Consider the following 19905-nt stretch of genomic DNA (forward strand, 5'->3'; position numbering starts at 1 on the left):
TGGCACAGCGATCAACCAGTCAGTGACAAGTCTCAACATGACCAGAAAACAACCTCAAGTGCAATAGCTAAGCCACCCTGCCCCCATGTTTGGCTAGTCACTGGTTAGTGAGCGAGTGATGAAGTTACACCATTGGTCGGTCGAGTTGGAGTTTCTCCATTGGCCGTTGCTCTTTCAAAATGAATAGGCGCGGCGAGGTTTCTGCTGGCAACGAGCCATCATTTGATCCACTTCCTAAAAACCTACGCAGTTGTTGTTGCCGGGCAATGCATTTCTTAAGTCTTGTTCAAACCCGCACAAGACACTGGCCTCCAAAGATGGCGCGCGAGTTACGAGTCTAGTCCCTAAGGCGTGTACAATGAACACGTTCATGTGTATTCACCCTTGAGCCGGGAAGACTGAGGCGAGCATGAACCTGGCTTTTCTCTACCCGTACAGCTCAAACCCCAGAAAGCCTAATTGGAGACGTTGAGGGTAGCTCTAAAATATTGTAGTTTTTGGTTTATTCAGTATGTACAGAAAAGAGTGGCAGGTGTTTGGTCGAGCGTTACAGAGAGTCACAGTGGAGAGCAGAGCATAGAAGAAACTCGCTGTAAAGTTGTCAAGTGGTGGTAAATGTACCATTTAGTTTCAGTTCACGAGTCTATAACCTGGTTTCCTCAACGACTGAATACAACAAGTAAAGGAAGTGAAAAGGTTAATAAAATGCTCTTACATTGACGATCCAGGTCAGGTGACCCAGGGACTTCAGCATTTAAAAGGGTTCTTCTAGTCATTAAACAGCAATTTGACACTGCAAGACCTCTCATTTACCAGATGTGAAAGCTCCTGGCCCTGACGGGGCCTTTTTTTATGCTCCAACTCCAAAGTTACCATGGCAAAGAAAAAGCAGCACCATAAGACCTGTGGTTGTGCTGGGAGAACAGAGAGCGATGCACGCTTCAATGGAGCCCAGTCTCTCAGAGAGCTCGGATGAATAGCTGAAACTGTGCCGCATTGAGTGCCAGGTCTTTTACTATGAAAGCTTGGCAATTGAGGGAATCGCATAGCAGCCATACAAAAACCGACTAACGTCACTGTGTGCTTCCTGCTGAGACGCAGGAATGTACAGATCCTTGTGTCAAAGAAAAGAGATGAAGTGGAACAGACCAAGTGTAACGGGATCGGCCTGTGTATTATGTAGACAGCTTTAGAAAAACGACAGTGTGACAATGATGAGCGTGGAAACGCATGCTGGGTGGGATTTCATTAAATAGGCCTACAAGCGGGACACCAGTAAGTTACAGCAAGTTACTTTTCTTTATATTTTCTTCATATTTTCAAAGACTTGTTTCCACTAAGTGATAATTTCTGTGGTTTTGCAAAGCACACTGCAACAATCTGGTTAAGTACTGGTTATAGATTGAGACACCTTTTTGTGTTTAAATATGCACCCTGATTAGCATGAGTAATTAAGGCTTACGCCACTATTGTTGGATACTCTTTCTTTTCACGTTAATCACAGTCATCAAACGAAGATACAACAATATAAAACTGCACACATGGAAACGGTTGATTTTTTGATGTATCCAGAATCGACTATACGTGGGACCTTTTTAAATCACAATTGCTATCTGCACTACATTAATCTTCCGTAGCCCTGGTGCACACACAAGCAGTCTGTTGAGCAGCCGAGTGACATGTTTGGCCACCCAGGAAACAAAGCAGGAGTAGTAGGCATCTGCCGGCAGCCTTAGAAACACCAGGCGATGCCAGATGCTCAGCAAGCGGAGGAGATCTGTCAAGCAGCGAGATACAACGCAGTTCCTTTACGTATTTGGATGGCGACGCATTTTGTGTTGTTTTGGCTCAGTACTTCAGCATATTAGACTTGTAGATGAAACATTGACTATGATGCTTGAAAGGGGATTAGTTGTGATGAATTAATTAGAATTTTCCTCCCACCTGAGCCTGATTCAAGGCTGGGAGAATTTTTAGAAAATTTCAATGAAGCTTGGAAAGTTCCTCATTTGAGACCGCCATTGTCTGGGACATTTTCTGGTTGGATGCTGCCTGGGAACGGTCAATCCATTTTTCTTCATGCCAAGCAATCACATGGGTAATAAATGAATCTCATATACAAATCAGGTCAGATCTTCACCAAACCTACGCCCAAGTCAAAGCCCTTTCATGGAGAGCAAACAGGCAGCTCTCTTTCCCAAGCAAATCACTCTGCTTTTATGGCCGTCTTTGTGTTGGCATTCCATAAGCCTGGACCAAAAAAGGGACAAAGAGTGACCTCTGGAAAAGAAAACGGTGAACAAGCCCATGCCCATACAGATCCGGGGTTAAAGGTGATGCGGGTAAACGTCCGCTGGACCAAAGGAACCAGTCTTGTGGACATCAGCTGGAGAGCTCGTTTGCTTCGTTCAAGCATTCAAGTCAAAAAACACAGAAAAGTCTTAATGTCTTAATTATCCTTTCACGCGGCCAGACGTGTATAAACCCAACGACAGCTCAATGCAAATTTAAGCCATTCATACGAGACAGGTTAATCTCTGGTTGTCAGCGTTAGCGAAGACTTTCTGCAGTGTACTTTCATAGCTGCACTTCTTTGCAAAAACCAAGACTTACATGTAATACCCACTAAACATAGTCCCATAGTTAATTTCGGTTCCAATACTCTTACGTACGCTCCTCATCGCTCGCCCTCATGTGGCTTCTCTTGTTCTCTCTCTGTCTACATACTTTACATTTACTGGTGAAGACGCCAGTAAATGTCCAACACATTATTGAAACCAGTCTATAGCCCGTGATCATATACCCGGTGTCAATGGGGGCTTCTTTCTAAAGTCAGTGCGCAATTAGTCATCGGCAGCAATTTATTTACAACATGTGTGACCTTTACCATGTATTGCAAATTATTGGAACTGATATTTGTATTGAAGATATTATATGGCATTTTATTTTAATAGCCGAATGGGAAAGTACTGCATGTGCCGTTTCTGTTAATTCACTAAATTTCACAGCGTTAGAAAGGTTAAGAGGTTATAGACGTCAACACTTTTTCGGTTAGTGTACTTTTGAGGGATCAATCTCCAACGGAGTAAAACTTTTATTTTGACCATTTTATATTTGTCTTGTTGATTTGATTTGAGGCTGTTCTTTTAAGCAAGACCAATGAGTGCATGGAAAAATAAGAGGGGGCGTGGGCTTATTCGTAAAATGGTTGTTACGATATTGGAGGCACATCCCAACTTGAAACATTCTTTAATACATTTTGCTTATATTTTATCGAAGCATTTGGTATATTTGATAGACAAGTCGAGACTCATAAAAGCTTTCAACCCACACTTAATTCAGAATTATTTTGTGGACAATGACGCAAGGGATTTTAAAAGATGGCCATCTTTTTTGATGGCTTAACTGAGAAACTGATGAAATTGCAGTAAAACATATGCCATGATGAAGCCATATTATATTACAAATATTAATATTTTCCATGATATAATCGGTGACTATGAAAGACCAAATTACCCTGGGTTATTTTTAGTATGTACATGGGACAAATTCTACCCCGGTCAGAATTGGGTTGGGGTCTAAGCCGCGTAATCTTGCAGGAGCTTTGCTATTCACAGAGCCTTTCAATAAACAGATGACTTATGTATGTACCACAATGCAAAGGGCAGATTAGATTAGGCCTCCTGTCCTTTCCCCATCTCCCCTCCCCTCCCCTCCTCTCCTCCCAGTACCGTCTACTGGTATTGAATTAGCCACATTCAAATGCCATTGCTTATAATAAATACAGGAAGTGCAAGCAAGAGCGCCATGTGCTCGGAAGCTGGCCGTCACTGCTTAAGTGTTTCACATTTACTTCCACAAACTGGAGCCGATTCGCACCACCACAAGTGAGACCATCAATTCTGCTGCTGGACACAAACTGCAGTCCAGAGAGGGGTTTATTGATTTCAAGATACATAGAATTGTGATCTAAACATATCAGCCATGGGGCAAATCCAATATTAAAATGGATTTCATCGAGTTAGTCCATGCCATTTCCTTCTCGTAGGCCGTTTGGGTTTGAAAACACCTGCACACTCACAGAGGAAGACTGTTGTCCATCAGTCACCCGAGTCATCCTCAGCATAATGTCAGCATACACAATTAGACGAGGCTCAGAAGAAGTTTGTTATTCAATGACAGAAATTATGGTGGAAAATAATACAATTTATTTAACGTTATTTGGTAGCAAGAGGCCTCGCAAAGCAATAAACATCTAACTTCTTCAAGGGCAATTCTCTTTTCTCTGACAGATACTACCCTGGGATTTTACTGTCATGTTGAAGTTCTCTTTACAGAGGAACTCTAAACCTGAGTAGGAATTCTGAAGTATCAAAGTTGGGAATATAGGTTTTTTTTCTCAATACTTTGTAGCTTTTTAAAAATCCAGCTCAGTTCCACAGTATTTCATTGTGTGCTAAAGCGATTACAGTATACAACACAAATGTACAATCGTACACACTGAAGCATGAGCTTAAAGGAATGTTTTGCTCCTTTTGTTGGATTTTCTTTTTGTCAAAAGACACATTTGGAAACAAACAGAAGAAAAACAGGATGGAAAGAATGTGCTACAATGAGAGAAACCTCTGTTTCCAGTTGGTGTAGCCAGCCACATCCCCTTTTTCAGGTTTCGTAACTGGACCTGCTTCATCTTGTAACTGTAGGGCCCCCTCTGCACGGGCCAGCCTCTTCCACCACCAATAAGAAAACCATAATTATCCCCCCCCCCCCCCCCCCCCCGAGTACGCCAGCCCAGCTTACTACCGGGAATGCCATTCAAAGAGAAAACCTCAACATCTGCAAGCAGAGAGCTGTTTACACAGCTAAACAAAAACTGCAGCTTCAGATCAGCCTGATGATGGTTATTCTCCAGGCTTCCATAAAGCCCTGGCTGGCCATCTGGTGCATGTTTCCTACAATCTACTGTCATAAGTAGTGGTGTTTCACACTGCACATGCACAAACATAACTGCACTATTTGACCTATAGACTGTCAACCAGCATGTTGTTCAGGAGGATGAAAATCCTTCAAAAACAGCAGAATATGTGGAACATCAATAAGATTTGATCTGCAGATTTGATCTTTGATATGCTAGAGAGGCCAGGATTAAGTATTCCCCACATGCAACTGCCGCGGCATTAGAGGGAAACATATTCTATGAGCGGCGGTCGCCCTCATTAACACACGTTCTCTGTTATCTTTGGGAAGCGCCGACAATGGAGACCCCGCCAAGAATGAGCAACACCGTCGGGGGCTTTCCCTGTTGCGCTGCAATCGTTTGACCTGCGAACCAATTCTTCTCTCTGCCCGTGTGTGACGCTCCGTGTCACCACCACGCCCTCCTCCGTCAGCTGTGATGGCTGACCTGCATCCTGTGGTAGAAAGATGCAACCTTTGACTGGAATCACGTGGGCGAGAGGCCTCCTGTATTTCTGTCACTAGTTCTCGTGGGGGGGGGGGGGGGGGGTGAAGGGTACTGAATTAAAAAAATTAAATATAAGTGATACATATTAAGAATCGCAGAATCTTTAACAGTAAACTTTTACTCATGTGTAACGGATTTACTCAGTAAACCAATGAAGAAAGATTAGTAATAACACAGTAATATGCTTTTAAGTAGAGTGGACCGTTGTCTTTTCTGACTTAAAATCTGTTCCAACCCGATTGTGTGTTTGTATACTCTGTCTGTAGATGTATTTTAGATTCTCAATATTAGCTCAGGAATGTTTGTACAACAGGGTGAGGCCTTGTTCCACACCAAATGTAAATTAGGTAAAAGGGGCAGTGCTTTGAACTCCAGATTGACAATGGAATTATATAATATCCATTACACAGTATCACAAGACAAATGGAAGGTTACCAATGTACTTTCATAGGTACTCTGTGACGCTGTGTGTGTGTGTGTGTGTGTGTGTGGGGGGGGGGGGAGTCTACTGTATGCTTTACATTGTCTAGAAACCATTAAATCAAAAGAAATTTGGCATGTTTAACCTAAATTACACCACGTCGAAGTTATATAAGCCTATAATATAAATGACTCTGCTTGCATTGCCAACATGTGCTGTTGATATAAAGTTGAATCAAACATTAAAAACACAAGATGTGACTTTCTTTTTTAAATCAATCTTGATGTTTGTAGTTTTATCAGTAATTTAGTCCGTTGGCTCTATGAAGAAATCCCCACAATAACCAAAGGTTCAAAAGTTCTGTCTTTGTTGATCAATGGAGTAATTCTGGTCACGTTCCAACAATATTCCAACAATGTTGAACATTTTAACGAGGTAGGCTCTTCATGGACAACACTGACTGGTAGCATTTGGTTACATGCTTTTCTATTTCTTGTAAAAACTGATATAAGAATTCAGAGAGTTGTTCTTTTGTATTCCTGCCGTGCTCTTTCTATTTTCATGCATCATTTCTTCCACAAAACAGCGATTCTCGTACTGGCCGACCTGATGTTCAAATACAGTGTGCATGCGACGAAAGCTTTTGAGGGGATTGAAATTCCCTGGGTGAGTCCATGCTCAGACTGTGGCATCATCCTCAGTGATATTTAGTCTTGCGTTAGGATATATTAAATGATTTGGCTGTGATTACAATTCAACTCGTTGCTGCATCTCAGGCTCTCTCTCCTCTCTCTTCCTGCGGTCTTCAAGGTCTCCAACAGACGCATTGGCAAACAAAGTGACAATATATTACGTAAATAAAAGTAAGCTTCGATTAACACACAGCAAGGCCATACCTTTCACCTGTTAGCAAAAGCAACGCACTCCAGGATTTAGATGAAAAAGATGAGCCCAATATTTATTTGAGAGTCTCACTTAATTTTTAATTCAAAATGCACAATGCTAAAATCACCACATTGCATAAGTTCTTGTGTAGGTTTGCATTTAAGCAACACTGGAAGCATCTTATGGATGGAAACGGCTAAGAGCCACAGCCACGGCGCATGTACAGTAGGTTCAGTGTTTTGCTTTTTTTACACGGCGGGTTATTTTCTTTACTTCAGCTGTTGCAAACATGTGCAAAGCTCCAAATGTGGTGGTTTGCCGGGGAACATCCTCATGGACAAGAGGCCTCTTGCAAACTGCTTTTAACACTGTGCAGCAATTGTTCATGCAGTGCTGGTGGGTGGGAAGCCAGGAAGGATGCACTAGCACGTTGTTAGTCAAAGCATCCACGTGCAGAGGAGAAGGGAATCTAGAGTGAGTCGTATGAATCTTTGTACACGTAACTGTACTCGCAGCCCTGCAATTACATTAGTGTCAGGGGTCCAAGTGCTCCATAAAACAGGAACAACTGCACACAACAAATGCTAACAACACAGAAATAATTTACAGTTAAAATGTTTTGAGAATGTGCATGTCGTGGTTTAATTCGCCTTCAAGTACGTACTTCTTTAGTGCTGACTCTGGACGACAGTGGGTGAGTCAGCAGGGAGGAGTCAGCTGGTCTGCATCGGCTAAAAGCTGCCTGGCCCTGACTCACACATATAGGACCAGTGAGTGTTGTCAAACACACCCTGTCCACACATCCTCACACACACTCAAGTACGCTACACACAATATAGCCGGAGCCAAACAACACAGCTCAGGCACAGGCCTTGATGGCAGCCAACACTAGAGGGGCGATGTGACAAGACGTCCGGCGACACTCCCATCCCTAAAAAAAGTCACCTTGAGGCACACGCTTAAACCCCCCAAGTGTCCCAGCAATGTTGCTCAGAGGCCAATCGGTAAAACACTTTGATGGCTCAGTGATCAGCAGTGTTGCATCATAGTGTTGGTTTCCTTCCATGTCAAAGTACAGGCACGTCAGGCGTTAGATATTATCAATACTCCAGCTGCTGCCCTTGATCAGGACATGAGCTCCAGAGCTGGTCCACAGGCACTGAGCTATGATTCTAGTTTGGATAGGTCGAATAGACAGGGCACATTTCCCCATAGCGGTATTGAACAGTTTGAGTTTCACCTGAGCTCAACATTTAACAACCCAACCGCCATAAGAAAAGAAGTCCACCGAGTGACTCCCTGGTGTAAAGATGGGGAATTGCATGAACAACTGTGCTGAGAAAAACAACATGGGAAGAGAACTGCTGACTGTATGCGCTATAAGTGTTGCATTGGACGGCACGTTCTGCTAAGCCTTCAATTACAGCTGTGCAGCAGCAGAGAGGTCAGACGGTGGGAGTGCCGCAGAAGGAGCACAGAGGGATCTCATTACCTCAAATGCCTCCTGGGAGCTATGGATGAGTGGAGTGGTGGGAGCCAGAGGATTTAACTAACAGCATTGTTGTCTCTCTACAGAGTGTCTTCATTTGCACTCTTATGTCTCTCTACTGAGTGTCTTCATTTGCACTCTTATGTCTCTCTACCGAGTGTCTTCATTAGCACTCTTATGTCTCTCTACCGAGTGTCTTCATTTGCACTCTTATGTCTCTCTACCGAGTGTCTTCATTAGCACTCTTATGTCTCTCTACCGAGTGTCTTCATTTGCACTCTTATGTCTCTCTACCGAGTGTCTTCATTTGCACTCTTATGTCTCTCTACCGAGTGTCTTCATTAGCACTCTTATGTCTCTCTACCGAGTGTCTTCATTAGCACTCTTATGTCTCTCTACCGAGTGTCTTCATTAGCACTCTTACCGTTTGTGTTCCTGTCCTTCCCTTTTCTTACAACTCACCAACTGGTGTTAGTCGAGCCTCCTTACTCTCACCTCCCGGTGGTCGCTGGCCTGCTACTCTACGTGACTCTCAATGGAGGCCTTGTCTGTGTCAGCCGTACAGTACGGGGCATGACTAGAGTTGCACGTTTTGCAAAAGCCACCCCCCACCTGTGTTTTGCCACTGCGAGCCAAGGAATGTGCAGGAAAGCGGCGGTGTCGAAGAGCCGCACAGCTACAGTTAGGAATGTCTGCAGGCAGCAGCACCCTTCCTGGGGTTTCTGTAGCTGAGTGGGAAGAAGAGCTTTTTTGGCTAAGTTGGGTGAAGGCGACGTCACTCCCACTTGGTTTCTCAAAAGGAACTGTCTGGAGATGACTGGCGTTTCACTGCAGCCCCTCCCAAATATGAGTCACAGTGTCTGTGCTGCGTATAGAGAAAGTCATCCAGGTGTGAAGAACTCAATCCTATGTGTTGAGGATATGACCCCAACAAGAACCAGAACAGATGATTTCATTTGTATATTTAACAGAAAGAATGGATAGTTCTTTGTAACGCCAACACAGGCTAACAGATAGATTTCAAATTGTAACCAGAGCGATTACACTCGCTAAAAACAATGCAGATTCAAATCGTCTAATTGTCTAAAAATCCAATGAAAATACTTCAAACCTGGGTCCCCCAAGTCTTCCTGACTCGTCTGTGGCTGTCATTTGTTCCTCCTGAAGACATCAATGTTAAGAAACAAAAGGCTAAAAAAGAAGGCAAAAAAAGGCAAAATAATTTCCAGCTGTATGTTACTCAAACCGCAGTAAAAAGTGCATTTTATATTGTTTTCAGTCATATATTTGGAACGCTTGTGAGACTTCACGGTGGCTGAACAGTGTATGTCAGGTAAACTACAGTGCTCGTGTTCATTGCAATGAAGGTAAATGTCCCCGAGTGCAAGAGTGCGACTCACTGATATGCTTTGAACAGGTTTTTGAACATCAGGCTTTGGATACAGACGATACTTGTTGGGTCGATTTACTGTTGGTTTAATTATTTGAATGGGATAAGTTGACAATAAAACTATACAATACCACCAGACTCATCCTTTAGTTCCCACAAAATTAGTTCTAGACTGTATTTAGTAGAAGTTAGTTAGATAGTTTCAAACCTGCTGCTGAACGAAGTGCAACCACTGCCAACAGAAACCATCTTCATCAAATTGAGCCACAGAGAAATCCAAGGAAAGGCATAACTGTCAACTGATTGTTGCCTACCTGCATCACCCTTAGTTAAGCCCCCCCCCCCACACCCACACACACACACACTGCTACTCCATCAACCTGTCAGAGCTACCATGGAGCCCACTGTCACTCACTGCAGTAACTGAATCCCTAAACAACAACTAATAAGCGATTCCAGAGAGAAGCAGACAAACACAGGTTGAACAGATAGAAGATGGAAGCTGAAGCCTACAGATCAGTCCAACAGTGAACCACCACATCACCTGGCAACCGGGACAGAAGACACAATGACATTGATGAACAAAATGTAAAATCAGGTATAGGTGGATCTTTATTCACTGCTACGATCATTACAAAGCATGTGTATACATTCAGTATACCCTAGCTTGCGTAGTATAGAGGTGCTAACGCTGAATAGATTTGCTCTGGATTACCGTCTAAAATAGAAAACGAACAATGTAAAACGTAGCATGTCTAAGCAGCCTCTGCAAACTTGCTGCAGAAGTGCGTGTGTCTGACTGTCAGTTATTCTACAGCAGATTGCGCCACGTTTGTAAGACAGGAAGTTTCAGAATATTTTAAGTAAATGGTACAATTTTATTCCTCCCACACTGTTTGCACTCTGTGCCGGTGTACTTTCCTCTCTCTTGCTCAGTTTTTTCCTCTTAGATTTCTCCATTTCTACAGAGCTCGAACGTCAAACGAGCTCACAGCTTTTCAACGCTCCGAGAGCGAAGGCCAGCCGAGCCCTGCGACACGCAGTCGACCGCACACCGCCTCACTTCCTTAGCGACGGTGACTCATTTCCCGAACAGCGCAAGCAAGGACGGCTTCATAAAAGGGGAACCTGCACAATTAGTCACAGATGGATGCAGTTATGAAAGCAACCCCTGATTTGAAATTACGACAGGGCAAACAGTGCTCTAGTTAGGACAGATAAGCACAGATGCAGATAGGAACCAAATGTGTATTGTTGATTCAAGGACACGTGGTCTCTGCCCTTGTGATGAGCAGTAAGTGTCTCTTAAAAGGCTGTGGAAGTGAAATCCTCCTCTTGTATACCGACATACTGACAAATGAGAGGGATGTAGCCTCAACACGTACATTTCTGCTTGCAAAAGCTGTTTTTTGTCCAATTCTTGCATCACCTGGAAGTGAAGAGTGGCTAGCTAACCATGATTCATTCATGAATGAGCATCCGTTTGACTATATCTGAGCCTTAAGCTTTGGGTCGCTCCACTGGACCCCTGCCTCCAAAATGGTGACAGCAGTAGCCCGTGTGACAGCCTCACAAAGGATGCACTGACTGTGTGTGTGCGTGCATGTGTGTGTGTGTGTGTGTGTTGGGTGACACAGCAGCAGAAACCAGATCTTTCAAAGGCAGCTGTTGCCATAGCAAAGCCAAAAGGGTGCCTCAGCAAAAGGAGGAAGTGATACAATTTTCTTATAATTTTCTTAAATGAAATGATGAACCATCAAACAAACAAATCCTAATGCAATTCTACAACTCTACTCGTAAATGTCACGAACGCGTTCCCTGTAATCAGTGTGGGCACGTCTGCACTTCAATGATAAATTCGACAAAAACAAGAGGACTAGTAGTAAAAGCTGTCGTGTCTGGGGTTACTGACACGACACCGTTTAAGATCCTCCTAAAAGAACCAACTCAAGACTATATATCACCAATACCGCAGGGCCAAATGCTCCTCAAACAGGATGATAGTGTCATAAATTCATGTATTTTTCTCCATATTGTGGATGCAGTATAAATGGTGCAACAGGTTAGCCAGCAATTCTTCCATAAATTGTAAAAATTGATGCCAGTAAACTGCACATGTGCTCAGATTCAACCACCCTGTGGTGCTTAACAGCAATCTGACAAGTGAGACAAAATATCTGCCTTATCGGTTTGGTAAACCCAGTAGCCCACGGATGAAGGACGCACTTGCAGCTGTTGAGGAAACAATTTTTGTTTTGTAGTCTAAACGTGAAACAATTATTGATCTCAATCCTGTGGCGGCCATGTTCGGGGCAGTCCCCGGGGACAGAAAAATAACCACTAACCAAGCTATCGACGACTCGCCTCATAAACACAGCTGTCATTAAGGAGGGCAGCACTGCAGCTCCAGCAGACTGAGGTCGACAAAACCCAATAAAGCTCGGTGAAGAAAGGAATTTCAAATCGGCTTCATTTTAGCCGACAACCAAGCCATCAAAATATGCCGGAATCGAGCCCGACACCCATTCTTACGGTCGGCTCGGGACATCCTGTATACGATTATAGTGCAGTTTGAATTGGGCCCTCCAGCCTCTATCCAGCACATGCCCCTGTTATCTTAAGGTCTCCACTGTATTCGTTTGATAGGTCATCTATCAGAGAGCCAATCCCGGCTAATCACACATTAACCAGCCGAGCACAATGAGTGGCTTGTTGAAGCGGCGCAGTGACATGCAAACGGACACAACACAGCGTCCACTGAGTGCAGACCATCTATGTACCAGTTAGATAAATGAGCAGTATGTCCTCGAAAATCCTTAAAAAGGGACAAAATGGAAAAGACTCTTCATGGCCGGGAGCTGTTTAGCGGCTGCACTGCACATTCCTCTTTTCATCGCGTGTCCTCGGTTACTAATGTCTTCTACAGGTAAGCTGTGTGGTTTCTCTTTTGTTCTAAAGTCAGTTCTGCAAACTCTGTCTCAATGGCACTTCTCCAGATGGGGTGCTCTCATAAGCCTTGCATAATGTCCTTGAACCACAGCAAGCACAAGCAAAAAGAAATCAGTGGAATTGAAATGGAGGTGGGGGGGGGGGAGCAAGACACCCACACATCTGCACCATCCGTACTCAAACCGGCTGCAGGGTGTTTCAACCGTCGACACAGCACTCGATCTACAAGTGAGCCACCCGAGGTTACTCCGTGTGCTTCCTCGAGGCTCAAACGCAGTGTATATATCCGATCCCAGTGCATTATGGGGTACATCTGAAGCCGATGTTTGATCGATTGCATCTTGTTGGTTATAAATAAATGATTCACATCGAGTGTGTGCAGACACTGACGTTTTCTCACCAAGCTGCTGAAGGCAGATTGTAATTTGTGTTTTCACAAAAGGGGGCTGTGGGCGGGGTATGGCTCCCAGGAAATGGAACAATTTAACGGACAATAGGCTGAAGAGGCATTTCTCTAATGGCACTCCACAGCATCCCATCTCAGTCAGTGCCACTGAGCCTCGGGCACGGCCTTTTATGGCCCCTTGAGAGCTTTCCTGAGCAGAGACACATTAGCAGTCTTGAAAAACGTGGGACTGAAAATTATAGTTTACGTGGTGTCAAGAGAATATCGGATGAAAAATACAATACATATATGTTATGCATACACATACAGAGTGCTACCATTTTGTAGCATAAGACAGCTGCCTAAAACAATGAAAACTTGATTTCACATAATTTCCTTAATTGGGCTTCCATCTTGTTTTTTTTCCTGTTTCCATGAACTTGGAGGGGTAAGAAAGTCACGATAAATTCAACTAAACACATTTATCCAGATCGGCTCACTCATAAGAATATAACAATGGCACTTGAACGGACAAGACTGTTGTTGTGAGGCAGTATTTCTCCTCAACGATCATCATTAACACTCCATACTCAGAGCGTAGCAGAGGACACACAGGTGAAGTGAAGACAACGTCGACAGTATCAGTTACAAGAAGGCTCGCTGATGAAGGCTAACCAGCTGACGGATTCTGTGTTTCCAGCTGAGAATATTAGGTTAAAACCGATCGGTGGCGCCGTTTTGGCCTCTTTGTTTTACTGGAAAGTGACGTAATGTCGCTCCGGTGTGTTTTACACGGAGTGCAATGCGCCACACTCTGTTTAAAAAAAGCTCTGATTGGTTTGGCAATTTAGTTAACACACCAGTCATTTGGGAGGAGGAAATAACAGCAAAACTGCTTTCAAAGGGGTGTCGCGCAGCGGATCTAATTCATGCCGATGTGGAAAGTGGTGCATGTGGATTTCAAAGAGTAACTCATAAATATTTGGGAAAGTAACTGATGTTAAATGTTAAATTTGAGAACGAAAATGTGGTGTGGTGGTAGGTATGAGCGAGTCTGTCACAGGACTAAGGCATACAAGTACAGTCCATTCACATCCGCACCTAGGGGCAATTTAGAGTTTCCACTTGACTCCCACCCTGTGCACTCGAAGAAACCCCCCACACACACACACACACACAAGATCCAATCTCCACACATGCCAACCACTGAATCACTGTACTGCCCCAAGGGATATTCACTTCCTTGGAAATGTGGTTTATACTTTCTCGAATTGGTGCTTTCCAAATCAAGTAATGGATTTGTCGAACAATATGGTCAATGGAAAATGACAAGCCGGGTGTTGGACCATCTAGACAACACTTTAATAACAACACTGAGATAATGAGACAACACTTTGTAACACCTTCATTTCAAACAGGGGATGTCCTTTTAACATATTTCGAGACCTATTTTTAAATAATAGGATGACTAGTGATAACTTGTGTGTTAAATCAGGAGGAGCATACTCAATCATGTGTTTGTTATGAAGACATTTGTAGAGATTTGGTTTTACTCAGGGTTTTAGGACGGGACTGACTGTTCTTTCCACACTTAGTTATGATTCTATCGAGTTTAAGTTGCTGATTTTAGCAGCATGAATTTCCATGGTTGCAAACTGACAAAGAGTATTGTATGTAAAGAGGTCAGAGTAAGAAAAGAAAGCCTTCAACAAAGAGAGAAATAAAACAAGTCTGCTCACAGACTCCATTCGACAGTTGAAACAGTGAGATCGGGTCAACGACAGAAACCTTTGACCTTTGAGGGACTTCAGAGAACTCGCTCCCAGTGGCCTCCTGCTCGTGTTACTCGTGTTTCTTCTGTACGGATTGGAAGCTTCCTACAATTTCACAGCACAATAATGAGGGAGGTCCTGGGAGTGAGAGAAGGAGAGCGGCATCACCCAAAATAAAAGGTCATCTCCAGCCTACACCCAAGCCTCACACACAGAGACCAGCGGGTACTGGCACGAGGTGAGGCTCCCTTTAAATAGATCAAACAAGCTTAAGCAGTGTAAAAACAATCGGTGGAAATGAATCACTGACCGATGATCAATGTTTTTGCTCCGTTTCTACACCTGTATTTACATCCTCGCCACGTTAGAACTCTGACGAGGTGTTGTCAGCAGCGCATTGTGAACGTTGCGTCAGAAATAATTTTGAGGTGATGCGTGTAGCTAAAAGTGGACCTCTGTGTCTTCTTAAAATGCTTAACTACGACATCTCAATATCACTTTGTACAGTTTTTGTTAAGTTTGATGTCTCTCTTAAGTTGCATTGACAAGGCAGCACCGGTAAAGAGAAACTTTCTAACATGCATGTCAAAGGCTGTGCCGAGGAAGGATTAGTGCCGATCTCTGGCTGGAACCACCAGAGTCTGAGATAATGAGTCCGATTAGTCCCCAGCGAGTGTTCCAAGGATTAGCACACTGTCCACCAAGGGGAACCTTTCGCATGTCAAGCCCGAGGATGAGAAAGAGAGCACAGAGTCTGCTCCAAAGTGGATGAGAGGAAGTGAGGATGAAAGATGAGACAATTAGAGAGCTGATGGGAGAGAGGGGAGAAATAAGTGAAATCATGAGCTTTATGAGTGGCTTGAAGCCTTCGCAAAACATCGGCATGGGGTCTAATAACAACAGAAAATGGCTGTGATGCGAGCAATCCTACCTCTGTGCGTGAGAGAGTTTAGAGAAGACAGAGCTCGTCTCTTCAGCAGGGGAGCAGTTCAGTAGGTTTGATTGTGTGACGCAACACCCTGATGCACACGCGCCATCATCCCTGACAGAGCAGATAGTCAGCTGAAGAGCGCGAAAGATACTGAAAGCGGTACAAGAGCGCGTGCGGGTCCGTCCGCCTGACAGCTGGTGTCAAACCGTACTTCTAAAGAAAACCGATAAGAAGTCGCGTGCACATTTCCTGTGGAGGTTCTGCATATTTCCTGTCAAGTTCACCGTAATTGTCAAGCGCAGATCGAGACTGTGTGTGCACTGAATGCATGCGTGTTAGCAGAAGTGTGTGTGTGTGTGTTTAGGTAAGCCACACAAGTCAGCAGCATTCTGTTGAGCACCAGTGACGGTGTACAAAAGTCACAAATTGCAGGAGTTTGTTTCGTATAACTAACAGAAAATAGATTTATTTATATATATTTTTTTTTAAGTCGGTCTAGAAAAGAAAAGTATGTTATTAATCAAGGCCAACGCCTGGTGAGATAAACAATGCACCAAAAGGATAGTGATGACAACGACTCCTAAATCAATGCACATAAGTCCACAAAAGCCAAAATAATCCGATTCATTTTGTCCCAGGGACAAATGCGTCACATTTATTTTACTATGGCTGTGACATAACAGTGCAGGCAATTAAAATGTGATCTGAAAAAGGAAAAGGTCCTCTAAAAATAGACGCTCCAGTTTGGACAACCCTACTGACAGACCCTTGAAAGTCCTCAAACCTCACTTTGGGAACCACTACTTTACGCCGTCTGCCCGGTCCGCTGAGGCTGCATGACGGAGGCAAAAGAAAGAACAAAAAAAAACAACTCCACCACTGGTTATTAGGAGACTCGTCACACAACAGCGACGAGCATAGCGTCACTCTAAACACTGCAGATCTGTCCCAGGGTTTTGTGTGTGTGTGTGTGTGTGTGTGTGTGTGTGTGTGTGTGTGTGTGTGTGTGTGTGTGTGTGTGCACGTGCGTCTCTGCTGCGCAACCCCTGAACAGACGGTCCCTGTCCAGATCCATCAGTCTGTGAAATGAATCTAATAACATGCACAATCACATCATTTCCGAATGACATACATCGCAGCGTCACAATGGATAATTGCACAACGATGGCAAATGCCAACGTATGATGACGGCTTTACTATGAAAGGGCTGATCAGCTGATCCACGACCCAGAACATGTAACCCCAGCCTCCTGTAGTGTCGCTCTGTAGCCTATTATACTCAAAACAAACGCGCTCCATAACTCAAAATCAATGCCCTGTTTGCCCTCTCACTTGATTTTTAACCCAATGCATTTATTATTATATATATATTTTTTAAATCATAGATATTTTTGACAAGCCAGTTATATTGTACTTGCTACTTTAAGTACATTTCACTTAATATTTGGTGCCGGCTGGAAAACAAAAGTGATGAAGCTCTGTCCACATCACAGAGCTACTGGGCCGATAAGCTACCTCCATTTACTAGGGCCGAACTGACAGAGGGATTAGTGATGCAATCATCCAAATGATAAACACACACACACACACACACACACCACGGCTGTCATCCTTAAGAAGATGGCGACACTATGACACATGCGTGTATCTATGTGCCGTGCGTTACAGTGGCAGGAGAACACTTATCATCTAATCCCAGCATTTAAACATTTCTCATTCTTCTAGTCTCTCCAAATTTGAAAGGAGGAATTTAGCGCAAACATGCTATTAATCTTGAGCAAACAGCTTTAATCAGCAGAACTGCATTTTCCAGTGACGAAACGGTACTTCTTTCCACAAGATATTACTTGTTTCCACAAGATATTTGTGCAGAAATGCAATCTCTTGTCCCCCCCCCCAACTAAGAGAAAACCCCAAAGACTTCCTTTCATCCAGTGTTTAAACTACACGATGATATCAGGAACGCTCCACTTTACAGCCCATTTAGGAAAAGTTACAGACAAGGAACTGAATGGGAGAATCGCTGGTGTTTAAACTGGGAGCGAAATCGACTTGTACTAATATTTAGCCTTCATATTATGCCCCACATTATTACATTAGAGCCGCAACGGTTGAGCAATCAATGTGTCTATTTACATAAACTTAAATCAGCAACTATTATCTGTTAGTACTTTGTAGTATAATTTGGTCGCATGCAGACACAGCAAATGCATGATTGCTCTGCAAAAATCCAGCCACAATAATCTCTGCACTTGTTGAACAACATGACTGAAGGAAAGACCAGCTGCAGTAAAATACTGTCATTTCTATTGTTCAAAACGTGTTGTTTCATGTGGTACATTTGATTTTTTTCGTTTTAAGAGACTACCATATGTGAGAAGTGAGAAGGTACAGACACTCATTGGGAGGTGCTCGTTCCAGGAAGAGATATGATCTTTAATTTAGCATCTCAGACAGTACCGCAGCACTTTTGCATACTTGTTAAATATATATATATATATATATATATATATATATATATATATATAAAATACCACGTCACTGACTAAATACAACACAAGATGAGTGATAGATTTAACCTCAATGTCAGTGTTTCAGCCCAACACGAACATCTGAAGAAAACACTTATTTGCATGAATACAATGAACATCAACATTGTTTCACACGTGTGTTCTGCTCAATCAGTGGGTGAGCTATCTCAGACAACGTATGTGATTCATTCATAAAATAACGTTACATAGTTACGTTACCGTCAACCCGATGAGGAAGAGGGGGGAAAAAAAGAAGACAAATTGACTGATTTCAACTCTTATACCAGCCTTTTGGTTCCAGCTGATTGCGCACAGTTGGGCCACTTATCTGGTGGCAATATCGCCACACATTGTAGGTGAGAAAAGGCAATTCCTCAACTTCCAGGCTCCAAGTTTAACTTAACGACAGCTCTGCTCCAGCGCGTCAAGACTCACGTTCAGCAGCCTCGCTTCGACGTTCACCCAAAATGCACCACATTCAACATCAAGACTGTGGATGACGAGAGCAGCCAGGTGGGGGGAAAAAAGACGACACGAAAACAGAGAAAATTGGGGATTTTTTTTTCGCACTAAAAACCTTCGACTCGTATGTGTAAAGAGAAATCTGTCTTTTAACTGTTTTTTTTTGTTGTTTTTAGCGAAGCAACAATTAATTTCCTTAAACGTGTTGACTGCTGCCACATTGGTTTCAGGTTCTAAACGTTCACCAGGAGCCGCTAATTTTCAATTCAAGGGAAGTTTTAGTGTCTTACCTGAGATTTCCGTAACGTCCCGTGGAAAAACAAATCTGCATAAATGACCCGGTAGGTAACAGGCTTTGGGAGCGCGTGTTGAGGTCCCCGCGCGCGCTGCTGCTGCTCCAAAGTGAAGATGCTCCTCCTCCTCCTCCTCTCTCACGCGCCTACCCGCGCTCTCAAACACGTTTTTTCATTTCCCTACAACGCTTTCCATATGTGGAGTTTACAATGAACCATTAACACTCAAACACAGAGATTAAAATCAGAACAAAGGCTTTAATTGTATTTTTTATTGCATGATTTGTAGTAGCTGCAGAGAAACAACGTTCCAGATATGTACAGTAGTGGTTGAAGGTTTGAAGCCTTCCTGCAGTGAAGAGAGATGGTCAGTGGACATTCAAATGGCACGGCTAAACTTTATTCACCTTCCTCTTTGTCCGTCTACCACAACACCTGCAGCTGTAACACTGAGGAGGGCCCAGAACCCGCACTTTCAACGTTTCGCCATCAAATATGATCGGCTGTAAGAAAGTGCACGGACTTATCAAATGTACTCCACTGTCTTACGCGTGCTCATGTCATTCTGTGGCTGCAGCCGCTATTGCGGGGTAATAATATCTCATGAAAGATGGTTGTTATTGCTGGCTACTTCTTTTGTTTGTTTTTACTGTGATTGTTGTCACATTAGGGAGCGAGGCAATAAGAGGATTGAGGTGTGCTTTGGTGTGTAACTGCCTCGAGCAAGCACGCGACAGGTTGTTCCATGTGCAGCTGCTCATCAAGTCGAAATATCAGAATGACTGTCAATCACAAAAAAAATGAACGCAGAGATGAAACATCCACAATGCAGTATTCAAGCCCCAACTCTGTGGATTCAGACTCGGAGCAGTGACTCCCTCTACAGGTGAGTTGTTGTACTGCAACGAAAGAGGGAGTTTGTTGTATTTGTTG

General features: G+C 43.5%; 1 protein-coding gene across 3 annotated transcripts in view; it reads right to left on the reverse strand.

Annotated features, from left to right (window-relative positions):
- The window catches only part of adcy7 (adenylate cyclase 7), a 45686-nt gene extending 26620 nt beyond the window's left edge, over positions 1–19066 (reverse strand). For all 3 annotated transcript variants that reach the window (XM_079291286.1, XM_079291285.1, XM_079291284.1), the window contains exon 1: positions 18970–19066. The gene's annotated coding sequence lies outside the window, so the exon portion shown is untranslated. The remainder of the gene's footprint in view (positions 1–18969) is intronic.
- Positions 19067–19905: the final 839 nt, after the last annotated feature.

This window comes from Melanostigma gelatinosum, assembly GCF_949748355.1.
Source record: "Melanostigma gelatinosum genome assembly, chromosome: 2".
NCBI classification, from domain to species: Eukaryota; Metazoa; Chordata; class Actinopteri; order Perciformes; family Zoarcidae; genus Melanostigma; species Melanostigma gelatinosum.